General features: G+C 41.3%; 2 protein-coding genes across 9 annotated transcripts in view; one reads left to right on the top strand and one right to left on the bottom strand.

Moving 5' to 3' along the window:
* The window catches only part of LOC125744371 (plasma membrane calcium-transporting ATPase 2-like), a 64343-nt gene extending 47227 nt beyond the window's left edge, over nucleotides 1-17116 (bottom strand). The window contains exon 1 of one of the 8 annotated variants that reach the window (XR_007398356.1): nucleotides 16151-16583. The gene's annotated coding sequence lies outside the window, so the exon portion shown is untranslated. Of the gene's footprint in view, nucleotides 1-16150; nucleotides 16584-16662; nucleotides 16885-16977 lie in introns of those variants that run through there. The other 7 variants (XR_007398355.1, XM_049016091.1, XM_049016092.1 and 4 more) reach the window with 7 other exon arrangements.
* zgc:56699 (uncharacterized protein LOC405758 homolog) overlaps nucleotides 1-17722 on the top strand; it is a 236272-nt gene that overhangs the window by 143684 nt on the left and 74866 nt on the right. The gene's annotated exons all lie outside the window — the stretch shown is intronic.

The raw sequence follows: 17722 nt of genomic DNA, 5'->3' as shown, positions 1-17722 counted from the left end.
AATGTGATGTTACCAATCAAACAGGTCATGTGTGACACAGCAAGCAGTTCCTTCATAAACCGGGCAGAACAGCTAAACCATTTGTGACCGAAACGTGTCCTGAAGTACGGCATTGCCCTCATTGCCCTGAAGTCTGTTAGAGACACAGAAAGATTATGCAATTTTTAAACTGCAGCGTGAATGTTATCAATAATTAACAGTTAAAGGTCCAAAAGACATAGATTTCCCGCTTAGCACTTTGCCATCCATTCATCCATCCATCCATCCATGGAGGCAGCATGTGGCTCAGTGGGGTAAGCCTCTGTACCTGTGTAGGGAAGGTCATCAGTCTGAGCCCGGCCTTAGTCACATAGTCACGTCTGTGGGCCCCTTAGTGAGGCCCTTAACCCTCAGCTCCATGGGTGCTGCTGCAGGTGGCTGCCCTTTGCTGCCCCTCTTGCTCTAACCTACATGTGTGTCATGGAGGGCAAGAAGAGAATTTCCCCACAAGGGATCAATGAAGTGTCATTGCTATCATCCATCCATCCATCCATCCATCCAACTAGAGTGAGACCAATTCAACAGCACAGCTCTGTAGCCATGTGAACAATGTGACAATGTGAACTAACCCTCACGCTGTGCTGTCAAGATGAGTTTATCCATGCAAGCACAGCCAAGACTAGCGTATGTAATCTGGGGTGGGAGAGAGTAGGTGGCAGACCGTATGTCAGGGATGTCGGACGCACCTTCTGCATATCTAACAAGACTGGATCCTACTGCAGCCCCCAGGCTAAACGTGCCTAATGACAATAAATGACAAACTTTTCAGCACGTGAGTTTCCCCTGCACTCTCGTAGACTCATATTCAGACCCTCAGGGCAGAAAAGCCTTTCCTTGCTTCCTCAAGATAAAGCCTCAAATAGCTCCTCACAGAATGGGCTTCAGACCAGAACAATAAGTTACAGTGTCATCATTAAGATTTCTGTGTAGATGCTCTTCATATTTACATCTTAACCACACACACACACACACACACACACAACACAGGCTAAGCTAATGTCAGTTCCCACTGATTATCAGACAGTAAAAAGCTCATGTAGAATATTCAAGCCCAGTATACTTTTGAAAAAAACTGAAGGAAAACATACAACCAGAAACTACTATTTGCTCAAATGCCACTACTATACTAATTGCTTTTTTTGTCATCAATGTTATCATTTTCCTCTAACTAACCCTAGATGTAAAATTCATTTTACATTTCAGAAGCTGAACTCTGACCACCTATCAGGTAAAACATTCATCTCTTTGGTTCCACAACTTCTTTTACTTTTGCTGTTACTTGTGTTTCTTTCTCTATATTTGCCCTTTTAAGCTGCTTCTCTTATTTCTTTTACGATGCTTAGCATTATCCCCTTCCAGCATACGGCAGCACAGTGCTCCAGTGCACTGCACTGCACTGACACCTCACACTCCCTCATTTTTTGAGTCTGGTTCCTGCTCTGACTCATGTAGATGGAATTTGCATTTTCCACAGACTCGCAAGGGTTTTTCTCTGAGTGCCCTGTTTTGCTCCTCGTGTTCCAAAGGCATGAGTCTGTTCTAGATCAAGTAGTTTAGTATCTGCATATGTGCCCTGTGATAAATTGGGAGTCCTATGAAAGATCGGCCCTGCTCTCCCTGGAATGGTCTCACAGCAACAGTCCACTTGGTAAATGCTCATGGAAGATTGATGTATGGAATTATCCAGTTTACAACATTATTGCTTTGTCCCCCCCCCCCCCCCTCCGCCACTGTCTGCCCATTTGGCTGCAAGATCAAGCCAGGATACTGGAAGTCCTGGCCCCTGGTAAATCTGCTACTGTCAAAAACATTGTTTATCATCCCTCTCCCATAGGGAAATGTGTACAGATGGCTGCATTGATTTGGGGACTGGTCCCTTGTGTGCAGTCTCTAACAAACGCCGTGTAGTCCAATGTGAACACAATAACCACCTAACCACCAGTCTTACACTGCAAGAACTAAATCCAGCCCGACGAGATACCAGCAGGTAATGAAAATGTTCAATGGCACAAAGTCATGTAACCGTTACATGTATGTCAGGCTTTTTGTGCCTTTGCCCCCTATTCCCAGAAACAATCACTAAGAGACGTCTCTCACTCTTTGAGCTTTGACTCTAGCTGCATCCTGTCAATCCACTGCCTAAGTAACTTATAGATTATACAGAAGATCGTAGTGCACATCATGATTTGGTAAACGAAACACCGGACATACTTTAAATACAACAGCACACAAAGAAGCCTTGCAGAAAAACTACCTCTTTTCTTTGTTTGGCATAAAATTAATATATAATATCATGCCAAAGATGTTATAAAAACCCCTAATCCAGAGTCATGGGGGCTCTGGAGCTAGGTAGGGCTACACCCTGCATGGGAATCCAGTGCACTGCAAACCTCCCTCGCCTGAATGAATAAACCCCTTAATGCAGAGTCATGGGGGCTCTGGAGCTAGGTAGGGTTACACCCTGCATGGGAATCCAGTGCACTGCAAACCTACCTCGCCTGAATGAATAAACCCTTAATGATAGTCTTCTGCTCTCTGTCCTCCTTCCCCTGCATATATACCTTCAGCTACATGCCGGCATCTGCCAATCAACTGTATCCAGGGATAGAATGAAAAGTTTTAGCTGAATCTCGTTTTCTATATTCAATTGTATCTCATTGCCCCACTTCCAGCAACTGGATCACCTGAACAATGACCACTACCCCTAGTTTTTATCATGTATAATATATAATAATGAATAAATGTATTATAGAAAGTGAGATTTGCAGACATATGTCCCAAAATCTCTGTCACCTTCTGTGCTCATTTGAGCCATTCTGTTCTCATATAGGCGTTTATTTGCTCTTTGCTAATTTCGCATTCCTTCACAGCTCCTTTGTCCTATTATTAGCATTGATGATATCTGACTGATTGACTGCCAACGGCAAATGGTTTCCAAGGTGACACGTAGCTGTGCTGAGGCACCCCTGGCTATTTAACACAGCACCCGAAGCTTGGTGTGTGGGACCAGCATGGGCAGAATGTGCCCTAAGCTGCTGAGACTTTCGAACCCACAGCATGACAATTTGGAAACAGCCTGTAACCAAAGACATTTTCAGCAGCCCTTCCTCTCACTGTATTTTTAGCAATAGCTAGACGGCAATGGTAAGGGTACCGAGAAGTCGGTGTCTTTTAACCATCCGTTTCTAGAATATCTACCTGACAGATTTTTATTCCCGCATTTCTGATCAAACTGAAAGAAATATTACAAAAGAGATATGCTTGTTTAAAATTATTTATTTTAACTCTCACACCTACCCTGGGGTCAGATGTCAGGCTTTTCTCATAGTAACATAATTAGAGTATGTAAAAGTAATTTTACATTATATTAAAGTTATAAATGTGCCATCAAAAGCTGCTCAAAACATTTTCGTGTGATAAACCAAATTGGGAAGATGCTCAGGTGCATATATGATTTAACAATCACTAAGACTACTTAGCAAAGCAAGGGAGGACCCTGAGGTCGTAACCTTTCTGTCAATATAACAACATAGCCACCATCTATGCAAAATTTAGCATGCAATAATAAAATACACCAGCATATACTTACCTAGCTTGCCCACTGTATCAGTTACATTCTAATCCAGTATATGAGGGGCAGTGTGTTGGGAATCGGTGCCCGGGAGCAGTAGGTCGTCAGATCATATCACATAATCAGAGCGATTTCATCACTGGACCCTTGTGCAAGATCCTTAATCCAAATTGCCCCAGGACCCAGCTGCCCCTCCTTTCTCAACTGTGCATCACCTTGAGTAAAAGCATCTACTAAGCTAATAGAATATTGTCCACAAAGGTATTTTCCAATAAATAAAAAATACAAGCTCATCCTACCCCTGAAAGGGTTCTCTTCTTATTTTAGTTCGAAGCATTTTATTTCCATGTCCTGTCAGGTCGCATGTTATTTGCACTTGCTGTGGTTCCCTCCATTTTGGCTGCTTGGGACAAGTAACGACGAACAAAACAGCTGCTGGTTTGAGCGCCGGCTGGGTGTTCATCAGTGCCCACTCACTCCCACGTCTGCAGCCTGCCAGTCCCCAGTGTGGGCACATAGCAAGAGAGGGCTGCTTATCAGTTGCGTGCCACTTTTACATTGCAAGCAGAGAGCCGACAAGGAGAGAGGTGGAATTAGCTTTCTCCTGTATTAAGGTTTTTGTATGTTGCCAGTGGACCAACAGACTCCTTTGCAAAACTGAGACACCTGATCAATACAGTAAAACAAGTATACACAGGATACCATATATTGCAGTGATGTTTAGAGTGACGATATTGGGTACACACTGCTTCATCTTCTCTCAGCAGTAGTGCTCACTTATCAGCTAATCCACTAGAATCCATAGATAGAAAGTTGTGATTTGATCAGAGGAAACACGGGATGTTTCTTAATACCAAGAATACAAAGGTCATACTTGTGGTCATACTCCCAAGAACAAACTTGGGGTGCAATGAATGGTCTTGTTTGGCAAGGGTGGAACCGATGTATCCTTGATATTTGGGGATTTTTATGGTCCTCTGTACTTCTGTTTGTGAGTATTGAAACTGGACTTCCAAAGTAGAAGGTGACGTGAAACACCAGAACACAAATATGATCAAGTACCCATACTGAGAGACACCCATGTTGTGACCAGGACTCAAACTGTCATGGAGTATGTGGATGCCCCCCCACCATGGGAATAAATGACAAATAACAGATCAATATTTTACATGTATTATTCATTGTTTGTTCGTACAGTACTTTCCCCACTGGTTCCTTCAGTAGTTCATAAAGGTTTAGATAATTAACAGATATAGTAACAAATATAGTACTTGCTTGAGATAAAAGATATGCGACAATTCATTAATGAACAAACATGACATCAGTTAGTAACTAACATTTAATTTGTGCTTAATTAGTGCATAATTTTCCCTTCAAGTAAAGTGTTACTTATCATGGTTTTAATTCTAATCCACTCCGGTTTTCAACATCACTACTGCCTTTCACTGCAGTTCTCCCTATCAAACACAAAAAGAACAAGCAGTTGATCCTTGATCCATACTCTCTTTCCTTAACATTTCCTAGAAAGCAAAGTTCTATACTCTGAAAGTCCATGGTTATCATTGGTCATGCAAGTAATTTCTTTAACCTCGTCAAGCGTTTGCTGGCATTGATGACACAATCAAGCCAAGCCAAAGAATATACAATAGCAGACAGACCTGTGGTCATATTTTTAAAAAGAAGTAAACAGGAAGTAAGGAGGCTGACATTAAGCATGTACGGAATTTTCAGCTGGGATTCTGTTCGAATTTCTCAAAGGAAATTTCTTTATTAGCTAACACGCGAAAGTATAAAAGAATTAAAATGTTGATTCTGTTGTAGCTAGTTAGTTATAAAGCCTTTTTTTCCCCACCAGACAAACATCTCGGTGAGGAGGCAGATAGCAAGGGTGTAGCCTCACTCTGTTTCTATAACAATTCCTTGAATCTTGTTATGTCTTTTTACATCTACAATCAATAAATACTGAAAATATACAGCAGAAAAGGGTTGTATTTTTAAGCAGCCTGTTCATCATTTCTAGCTGTTTAGTGTCATTTTAATGTGACAATATTTGTAATAATGTTCTTAGAAAATTAGTTACTATAAAATTCATGAGTACAGACTTTCAATCCTTGGGTGATAATCCACAAAAACATGTATCTGTAAATACCATCCCTCCCACAAAGATTTGACTCCCACCATCCCCCATGAAATATTTTTACAACTCATGACCATATGTTGCCATACAAGTGATTAACCACAAGCAATGCCACCCAAACAACCACACCTCAACAATCCTATGTAACAGAATATCCAGTAATGATGCTCATTACATAAAGGTCCTTAACTCTCAGCCAAAGCCCATAAGAAGACAGAAACTCCTGAAGGGATGAGAACTAACCAATGTCACATGCTTTGGGTCAAGGATTGCTTACATCATGCCTCTGTAAGTTGCTTTAAGCTCTGACGTTTCTCCACGGTGCTTGTCTCACACCCTAAAACTTCAAAAACACTGTCTATTACTCTGAAGACCATGAGATGAAAAAAATTGCATGTCTCCACTGTCCATAGCATGTGCAATCAAAGAATCATGTGCTCAAAGAAAGAAATACAGGCTGGTGAAAATCAAATAAATACTTCCTACTAAATTAACTATTTATGTGATTAAAAATGTGTGATCTTGCAAGTGGAGACGTCGTTTTACATTATGCAGAGACATACTGAAAAAGACAGTCAAGCAAAACATTTAAAATAAAAACTGATATATGGACAATGAAGGCATAATAAAAATGGTTGCCCATATAATATTTACATTTCTTGATATATTTAGCCAACTGCTCTGGAATGACTGAAAACTAGAACCAATCATAAATAGCAATCAGTTTTGATTACACTGTGACAATTGAAATGTCTATTGGATATTGAATATTTGTTTACACAAAATTCTGTTTTGTATATTTGTATACATATCCTGGGTTGCATCAGGGGAGTCAGATGCAATGTGATCAAGGCTAAATGTAATGTGAAAATGAATTATCTTTGTACCAGGTAACTGTACAGTTGTTGTCAGCATTAAGGCTTGAGAGTAACAGACATCTTGCATGCATCATTAATTTTGTGTTGTTGTAGTGGACACCTCGTGGGACTTTTACTTACACTAAAATGTTCCGAGGGGAAGAACAAAAAATGAATGGTTCAGAAAGATAACCAACCAGATTGTTGAAGAATATCAGAAATCTTGGTCCCACCTCTTCTATTTGCTTGGACCTGCCTCCTCTACAATCTGATTGGTTATCTGTCTGAACCAATAATTTTTTTTTTGTTCTGCCTTCAGAACATTTTTGTGTAAGGAAAACTCCCATGAGCTATTGGACCATTCTGAAATGAACTTGGAAAACACAGAACACGCAAGAAGGACAGCTTGTTTACATTGTATGTAGCAGTAAAACGAGAGTAGGTAGGCTTTATCAGAGTCCGGGGCAAATTAAAATAACAGTACATTTAATGAGTCGTTCAGAGCTGTGACTTTCAATGAATTCATAAACCTAGTGTTTTTAATCAGCACTCTAAGTGGGTGAATCATACAGTCCAGCAAAGAGACTTTCGAAGGACTGTTGTCTCAATCATGGATTCAAACTCACAGCAGTAGGAATACTGCTTTATCAGACATCTCCCCCTCCACACTCAATCCTACATTAGGTTGTTTATATTTTCTGTTAGCTTACACTTAAGGAGAGATGAAAATATGTTAATGGCTAGAAATGTCAATCAGGTTGCTTGAGATTTCTCTGTATTACATAAAACCTGTGAAGTGCACTAGTGAATGAGTGTGATTCATCTGGTACCAGTGCTGACAAAAAAAAAACCTCAGACCTTAAACTGCCTGCTGATCCAGATTGATACAGAATACCCTGCTAAATTTTTGTGTTGTAGGAACGTTTACCATACATTACAATAAAGGTACAGAAATGTTCAAAGTCTCCAGTTTTCTTGCTGTTCCCAAAATGTTATCCCACTACTGCCACTAATACTAAAACTAAGGCTAATAATACAAAATAAAACAGCGGGTATCACTTTACACATCAAAGATCATGGGATCAAGGTTTGATGGCATGTTCATAGTATATCCTTCTAGCTCTTTTATGAAATAATATTATACTATAAAACAATATTTTCAACATTAACTATGTTAAAAGGATGTTCAGGTGATAATTTCATTGTGCTGACATTGACAGAACCCTTGTTAAAATGAACAACATGGAAATAACAACTTTGAGAAGACCTTAAAGTAACACTGGCTGAAGTTCTGGGAATGTTCCCTGTTAGCTGAGTTGCTCTTGCATCTTGAGCTGTTCCCAGATTCCAGCTATATGCAATAAACACAAAACTTGCACAAGAAAGTTACACTTCTGAGACACTTCATGAAGGACAAGCCATTTAAAAAACTGGATTAAATCTAGTTTATGGGGAGAAGCCAGGATGGTTCCTCATGCCAATCAAACCTGCACCCCCTTCCAGGGACACGACTCCTGGGCCTCTGCTTGCTGATTGTAACTCTGTGTGCTCAGCAATTGCTGAGGACACTTGATAATTAGCTAACAGCGAGTGAGCTGATCACGGCCACCACTGAGGCTGTCCCTGTAACCATGCCAAACCTGTCTGCAGCATAGAACAGACTGTGGCCTCCATCTTTGCTGCAAAATCAGGCCTTGTCACTCTGTGGGTGTCCTTCTCAGAAGAATATAAAAACAAATACATCAAACTGCCACAATAGACAGTAAGTAGAGAGAGCAGCATCATTGCTAATACCACAGCATTACAGCACATTCAAGTTACAGCAATGCTAATGCTGCAGCATTACAGCACACACAACTTACAGAAATGCTAATGCTATAGCATTACAGCATATATAACTAATAGCAATGCTAAAGTTGTAGCATTATAGCACACACAACTTACAGCAATGCTAATATAGCATTACAGCACACATAATTTACAGCAAAACTATTACTACAGCATTGTGGTGCACAAAACTTACAGCCATGTTAATATTATAACATTTTAGCAAACGCAGCTTACAGAAACACTATTAGTATAGTATTATAGCACACACAATTATAAACAATGCTAAAGCTATAGCATTATATTACACACAACTTACAGCAATTCTAATGCTATAGCATTATAGCACACGACGTAAAGCAATGCTAATTCCATTATAGTACACGAGAAATACAGCAATGCAAAGACTCTCCTATTATAGCATACATGGGGCAACAGCACTAATAATACAATGTTATGGTATATGCACGGCGAAGTAAAGTTAATCCTAATAAACACAAAACAAAACAAATAGCGCAGCATTACTACTAAACTATGTACAAGGTTTAGGAATTTTAATATTACAACAACACAGCACTCATAGGGGAATCCCAGACAAATAGCATGGCATTCCATCAGATTCTTACAACTTTTCCTCAGTCAGTTAAACACCCTTTTGAATTAATTCACCAATCAGTTAGTTGTTGACTCGAATACCACAGATCCACGTACTTTGTGTCCACAACTAAAAACACATTACTGGTGATTCAATACAGTTAGCAATTCTGATGCACACATTTTGCAAAAGTCTACACATACATCTTAGGGCAGTAGCACAGCTCTCACTGGGAGTACAACTGCAGAGTGATAAAGTCATGAAGAGAACAGAGATTATTTATTAATTCTCTTCACCTGCCCCATCTTGCTCTCTACAAGACACTCATATGGATGAGAGAAAGCTTTGGGGTCATAGCACAGGGTCAGCTAGTGTGCAGCCCCCCTCGATCTGGGAGTCAAGGGGCTTACTCAAGGGCCCACAGATATGTGACCACTCTGTCAAGGCCAGGGCTGGGCACAAACTGGTGACTTTCCAATCACAGGGCAGAGGCTTAGTTCACTGAGCCACACAGCGCCCCCGATTTGAATAGTTAGCAAGTCCAGCCAAATTATAGATGGTATACTGTAGCTTGAATAGTTAACAGGTAAGTTTTGCAGTAGAGTTGCACAGTATGGCTTTTCCATGCTTAGGAGCAGAGCTGAGTAATTCAGGTCCAGAGAGTAAAAGTCCAGTCCGGGATGTTGTTTCAACCAACCAGTTGAAACAGTATCTTGGTCTGGACTTTTATTCTCTGGACCTGAATTACCCAACTCTGCTTAGGAGACATAGTAACTATGCAGACGGCATAGAAAATCGCCAAACAGTGGGACTGTCTCTTCAGTTCAGAACAAGGAGAAGAACTTACCAGTATGGTAAATACAAAATCACATCATACAAAACAATGGCATTTCCCATGATGTATGGTGTATTGTTATATCCACTAGTGATTGTGTACTGAGAAGAAACAGGACGAGAATGAAGCAGATATTTGGTGTTCTGCTAGAGAGGAACAGTAAGCATGTGAAATATATATGCAACATGCATACCTTTCACATGAATATCTTTTAGGATGAATATTACTTTGCAGTGTAATTTCACTTTGTTGTTGCCTATGCACTGTTCTACAGCAACATCATCAAAGAAATCTCTAGCTCTGCAAAATACTTAGTTTGATATGAATGCGGAATGAAGATGTGTATGTTAATGAAGCTGGATTCATTTTGACCAGTAACATCATAACCTTTTATGGTACAGCAATGTGTTTTTAGCCACAATATCTCATCTGCATCACAAAGGATGTGTTCCCTGGCCAAAGTAAGAAAGTAATGTTTACAGTTTTTCTTAGTTGTTTATGCACAATTACTTGTACTTGAGACACAATGACTAGAACATGTAACTGATGCACCAACCCCTTGAACCAATTCTGGTAAACTACAAGCACATTTCCTGCTTTACACTCAAATTGCAGTTTTAAAACACACTTTTTTCAAAACACTACACGCAATTCTCTGCATTTGGCACAATTTTCATGAAGAAAATCTCTTGTTTTCACAAGGAACACGCTGTCAGTCAAAATTGTAAAGTCAGTTGCCCTACTTTGCATACTAACTCATCACATGGGTAAACACCTGTCACACATAATTGCAATTTAGAAATAAGAGCTTTATAAAATGCCAACAGGTGAGCTCTTCTGTTTTGGAGCAATGGATGCCAACGTTGGAAACAGAGGCAGAGCCAGAGGAGTGAGAGTAAGAGGAGGAGGACAGGGAGGACGAGGAAGGCCAAGGAATGTAATCTCTGATGAGATCAAAGCCACTTTGGCTGACCATGTGGTCAACCATGGTCTAACAATGAGGGATGCTGAGCAAAGAGAGTTGAAGTCCCTGGCCAGCATGGTGGGAACATCACAATGTGTGCAGCAATTACCAACCATAGTGTCATCCATCACCATGCTACCCTTGGCCCCTACAACACTGCCCATCTGATCACATTCCTGGAGATCCTACACAACACACTCATTCCACCAGATCAGATAGATGGCCCAGAGCAGCTCAGGTATGTTGTCATTTGGGACAACATAAGTTTCCACTGGGCTGCTCCATATTCTTTATTCCTCAATTATTGAGGATTTTTTTTCTACATGGAGATGGAAAGTATATGACCGAAATCCACACACACGTATACCCCTTCTCCAAGCTATGGAAGATGCATGTGGAGATATGGCAGTTGATGCTTTTCATGGCTGGATTCGCCAGGCTAGGCGATATTTCCCCCGCTGCTTGGCCAGGGCAAACATTGCTTGTGATGTGGATGAGGTGCTGTGGCCAGATCGAAACAGAAGAGAGGATGCAGCAGAGTTGTTTTTTTTGTTTTTTTTTACTGTAACTGTATTCAGTAAATTCTTGGAATATAAATTCAAAAAAAGGCTTACAGTAAGTCATTATGATGAATGGAGAAGAAGTGGTCATAGTGTTTTACATTAAGCACATCAGTAATCAACTGGTTCTTATAAATGTCTATTCATATGATGGTTTGTGTGTGTCATTTGAAAATAAAATACCATTTTGAGAAGAAATTACATTGTTATGAACGTAAAGTTTCATTTTGCAAGAGAATTGAAGGGTTCTGCCCATTGTGTGTGTGTTTTTTGATTTGTGTGTAGAGTTATGACAATATGGGGCATGCTTTCAGATAATGTGTGTAAACAATTGGGAAAAACTGTAAAATTATGAATCCATGCTTAATAAGCCCAAGAAACGATATGACCCAAGTCTGCTCACATGGCCTCAAGAAGACTGACCAGTTCATAAGAATTCCTGTTATATACTATCCATTACTAATAAAAAAACTGGATTGACTATGGTGGAAGGAAGATCACTTGGATGTGTGGGCGGGAATTGATCCATTCTTGGACGATTCCTGAATGCTGAAAACTAACGTTATCCTATGACAGCGTAGGTAGTGTGGCTTGGGGTACTACGCTGTGTCTGTGGGGGTGGGAATAAAAAAAAACATTGAGTCCATGGAGGAAGTCCACAAGAATAGAAACACTGTATTGGTCAATAGTGACATGGCCATGGACCACCCTTTGTAGACTTAAAGCATGCATTTTCAGTCTTGCTTGCTTTCAATGTTGCTTTTTAGTCCACCGGTCCTTCTGCCTCTATGACACTTTTTGGTCAGATTGAGTCCCGCATCATCAACATATACATCATCCATTGTTTCACCGTACACTTCAGGCTAGTAACACAGTGTGTAAAGAGAGTGTTTCCACATAATTTGATGGTTTTTGATGAAGTCTGCACGATAAAAAAATAGTTACTGTGTCCCTTACACACAGAAAGGACATAATTGTGCCACCTGACTTACCTGTTTTCATTGTGAAACATCCCAATTACTCCAGTACACAGACTGGCAGGACTCACTGTCCAGGTTCTTTCATAGTCATGCCATGACTGATGACACTATCAACTATCATCCCATTTGATATGTTCCTGTTTTTTCTCTGTCCTCTCCATATTCCTCTATATCTTCCCCTCTGTACTATTACTGCTTCCATTTTCTTCCCTCTTCTTTTTGTCACATTTATATACAGACGCTCCTCTACATACGACTGACATACGTTCGTATGTTCGTAAGTCGTTTTTCAACACCATTTTAAGGTTATACGCAAGTACTAAGAACTAGGATGCTGGGAGTACGCATGCTACGCTACCCGAAATTGGCGCTCAGAAAATCAAAAAGATGCGGACAGGAAACGGGAGCCGAAGAAACAGAATTTGGACAGTTCTCATCGTTCTTATGTCTGAAAATTTGTAAGTTGAAAGTTCGTAAGTAGAGGAGCGTCTATAGTGAGGAGCATATAGGGATCATACATACGCATTGTATCTTGATGTCTGGGTTGTGTATGTAGAGCTTGGCAAAGTGTGTGCATCAGAATCGCTAATTGTGTTAAGACAACAGTAATGTGGCTATAATTGTGGAGACAAAGTTCAGGGATGTGTGGTGGTGGCATCAGCCACAGAATGATTGGTGAATTCATTCAGTCAAGGTGTGTAACCAATCGAGTAAAACTGTAAACGAGGTTGTCCTTCGGTGTTTAAGGTTTGGCACTGATTTTTGTTTTTTTGACTTTGTGTGTATAGTGTCGGTAAATTGGGTAATTATTCTGAGTACAGTGTGTAACCAATTGAGAAAAAAAGTAATTCTGGTCTTTGGGACCCATGGCATGTCATTTTTGTTCCAGATTGGGAATGATTAAATACCAACTGAGTAGACTGTAAAGACTATTATTTGAAATATTATGAAATAATTATGAGAGGTAGGTCTGTAAAGACAGTTTAGCCTTTTTGGATCCAATCAACTTATCATATACTGTTAATAATACATCTAATCATTGAATAATTTCCAATTAAAGAGCAAAGTTCCAAAATTCACTCATTTCTGTGGAGTGACTTTTGGCATATTTAACAAAAATTCTTTGGATTAAACCAGGACTGAGTGATTTTCAGTTCCTGACACCACATCAAATGATAAGAAATCTTGACTAGATCGTTGGTGGTCTCATCACAAAAACAATAAAAATTAACCAAATGAGTTTTGTAAATTTGCTACTCTGTTGTTCTAAGCACTCCTCTGTGTTTAATGCCAATTAATGCTGCATAAATCAAACAAATCAAGTTGAGGAAACAGTCTTCAATATTTTATCCATGGACGCTGTTGTCCCTCTATCCTTTCAGAAAACACCAGCTGCATTCAGTCTTTAATAGATGTGACATCTGTCAGCATTCTGTAAAGACTCTATCAAGCCTGATTAATTAAGAGGTCAGCTGGAATAAGCATCGGCATGTCCAGTGGGGCTAGGAGCACGGATACGTATTGCGATAGTCGCAGGGAATGCAATGCCATTCCAGGCACGACCCCATCACAAAGCCTGTGAGGATTAGACTGCCTTTCTGCCTCATCTGAAACGATGACACAGCTCAAGGTTTCTGCACTGATCTAAAGGGTTACACCTAATCAGTGCCCTATCTATAGTGAGTCCCAATGATTATGACTCACTGTGCACCTCTTATAAAGGCGCACCGAAAGAGCTCTTTAAAATGTTCTTTATTTCAGCTTGGGTCGCAGACATAACTTAATTTCCCGGAGGCAGAGCAGCCAGGATTTTTGAAGACTGGAATGATTGTACCTAATGGTATCTGATTAATGGCAGACGGTGGTTAGTAATCAGTAATTTGCAGAGGTGGCAGTTTCAGGTCCAGAAAGTAAAAATCCAGACCATGATTTACTTTCAACCAACCAGTTGAGCATAAAGAGTCACAGTCACAGAGTACTCAACTGGTTAGTTGAAACAAAATCTTGGTCTGGATTTGTACTTTCTGGACCTGGAATTTCCACCGCTGGTAATTTGTCACACGAACAACACTCATTCTTCTAAAATTCAAAAGCGGCCATCGTTACTGTGCACTTCTCTTTGGCAGGAGGCACCTCAAAAGAAACACTATAGATTCACTTCACAGAAAGAGCAGGTGTGTCATCTTAACTACTGTATACTGGAATTATAGCCAAATATCCGAGCAAAAGAAACTGGTCTGAGCTGCCAACACTGCACAATGCCCAGAGAATAGCATGAGGTATTATACTGGCTGTAACAGACAAACTAAATTTAGACTTAAAGACACTTTGGCTCTCCTCTTCAGCATCTTTCTCTGTAATTCCTAATCACAGATGCAGTCACTGGACTACAGCCTTACTGAGCCCAGTGCCAAAAGGTCGATAATCACACTTTAGGAGTGCCACATAATATTTGAAATATTATCCTAAACAGCTGAAGGTATCATTAGTTAGGGTTCCAGCCACTATTTAAATGAGAAGGCCCAATTTTTGACAAAGAAGTGCTTAAACTTTAATTGGCATACTGCATAGCTTTGTTCCTGAGCGTATTAACAGTAATAGTGAAGTATGCTTCAAGTGCAGTGAAGCAGGGTAAATACGGAGAAAGCAAATATGGAAGCCTTTTGACTAAAGTATTCCAGGAAATGCAGTGATTGAGCAGGCTCTTATATTTAAACGGGACTAGAGCCCGACCACTTTCAATGGACTGATGGTTTAGTGGGGCATTGTGGAACAGAAGGGGACTCCAGCATGACGTGTTCTGTGGAGCTATGACCTCCGTACCGAAAGCTCAGACTTCCGCAGCCTTTGAAGGCACCTGCATATCTGAAAAGACCACCAGGCTTTCACACTGAGCTCGACTCAGTTCGTCTCATCATCTGCCTCTGACGATGGAAACCACCCCCCCACAGACACATACACACACACACACATACACACACACACACACACATACACACACACACACACATGCACACAACTTGCCTCCCACATAAAACCCACAGTGGGTGGTGGCAGTTTTCTGCCTTTACATTAAATTACTGAGTGCATGCATGAGACCATGACGATGCCAACTGTATTTTGCAGCAGGGCCACAGTGTATGACCTGCTGTGCCATGCCCCCACACCAGGCATAAGCGCTAAAGCCTCTGAGGGTTTTCTCTTCCAACTGTAAAAGTTCTTTTACGTATTTTCTAAAATCTACCAAACTGGATCCTCCACTTAAGGCGATCGATAACTACCAGTTTGGGAAGAGGCAGGGACGAAGGAATTGATTAAGTAATGATTTTCATGAGTCATCGCGGTGATAAATGAATTTCAGAGCCACTGAAGAGACCTACATATCACCAGCATAGCAGTCAACGGATACCTCCACAAAAACAATTAACAGTGTATCTACAACATATCATTACAGTCTCTTTTAAAAACTGTATTGATATAAAATGTGACAGTATAATCCATAGAGTGAAGGAAAGCCTTTGATATGACATTGGTAAACTAATGAAACTTATATGGACATGTCAACCACTAGTTCAAACAAAGAGAAAAAAATAATTGTAACAATTCACGACTCTGACTTTGAATGAAAAAGGAGGCAATAATTATATACATATAAATGTATAGGCATGTTTAAATAATATATATATAATGTAATTAAACATGAAAAATAAACACATAAATCATAACTCATGACTAATATCTAGCAAATGTGAATTTTCAAAGCTTTCAGTTGTACATGCAAATACCTGCTTGCAGGGAGCAGAATTAGTCGTCCAATGACAGGCTGGGCACTGCAGGTGCCTCGTCTCTCTGTCCTTATCTCACACCCAATTTGCTCTCCCCCGCAACTTGACCTTGAGCAGCTCTAACCTCCAGCATTCATATAATCATTGCTGTGATTTGGACTGTATTGGTAAATTCCGCAATTACCACCATCAGGATTCTCTCAGCCACCTTTCCTATCTGGACTGTCTGTACTGTTTCCTTACAGAACTCTTGACGCAGTGAAGCAGGCAAGATAGAGGTCACAGCTACTCCAAAGGGGGGAAACGTTCAAGGTCTCCTGCCCCCTAAAGAAGAATAACAAAAGGGAGGGTCCAGAGAACTTTGCGCAAGGTGTTAGATCCCTGCATTCCCTGGGAGCTGATCCTGAGGTGAGCGCAGTCTCACACAGAAGGAGGACCTGCATGGACCCCTTATAGAAAGACTGCCTCTACCCACTCATTTTACAGAACATAAGACAGAGAGCAGACATTACCTCCTAAAAGAAGCAGACGGTCCGGTGCACTCTGCTGCGAGGTTGGTCTTTTAGGAGGAGGGGGGCGCGGGGGGAGCCACAAGTGACAGGAGGCGACAGCCGTGCGCTGAAGCGACAAGCTTCGTTGCATTTCTTACTGCGTGAGCCTTAACCTCTCAGAACAAGCGTATCCACACTGCTACACCAACTGCACAAAGCTATCCTGTCTTTCCCTCTCTCTCACTATCTGATTCTAGGGATGCACCAGCAGAAACGGCACTGGAACGGACAAAACGGATGGGAGCATCTCGCAAGCAGGCGGTATTTTTAACTTACCCGGCATGTGCGAGACATCATCTCAGATCCAGTACAGGATTAATTACGCGGTGGTGATATTGCAGCTCAGCCTCTGTGGATCAGCTAAAGTGGAGCTACGTTACAGCAGAGCTGCGCAGCCAGTACCATCTAAGGAGCCAGCCGGGGGGTGGGGGTGGGTTGTGTGTGGGGGGGGGGGGGTGAGGGGAGGAGCAGCAAACATGGCCAAATGGAGGAATGCTGCTTGCAGATTGTACCTCGCCCAGTAAAGAAAAAGAATAAAAAAACTACAGAGCCTGCTTTGGGGGAGGGGGGGGTAGCTTAAACTCTGGTAGATGGTGCTTCACGGGAGGTGGACGTATTTCACAAGACACCCCCCTGTCATTGCAGAGAGTGGAGGCCCGCTGCCGTTTTGTTGGCAGCTGGGGGTGGCTGAAGGACAGAGGAGACACTACCTGCCTTGATGAGGAGAGCAAACGTTTATTTCTGATTGGGTACTCAGGGGGAGGCAGAGGGGAGGGCAGGGCTGACACACAAGGGTCATGTACATTTCAGCAGGTCTGAACTGCCAGTCAGTGAGACCCACGTATCTGATGCACTGGGGTCTTTCAACACCGGCACAGCCGTCCCAACCACAAGTGACATTTCACGTCCACTGTCCTTCAGAGATGGCGGCTTTGAATAAGGGGACAGGCTGATTATCCAGGAGGATGGGCGAAGGTTGTCTGAGGGCGACACTGGATTGTAGCAGTGTCTTCAAGATCTG

This window comes from Brienomyrus brachyistius, chromosome 6 (genome assembly GCF_023856365.1).
Source record: "Brienomyrus brachyistius isolate T26 chromosome 6, BBRACH_0.4, whole genome shotgun sequence".
Taxonomy (NCBI): Eukaryota; Metazoa; Chordata; class Actinopteri; order Osteoglossiformes; family Mormyridae; genus Brienomyrus; species Brienomyrus brachyistius.
This window is presented reverse-complemented; position numbering and strand designations above follow the sequence as displayed.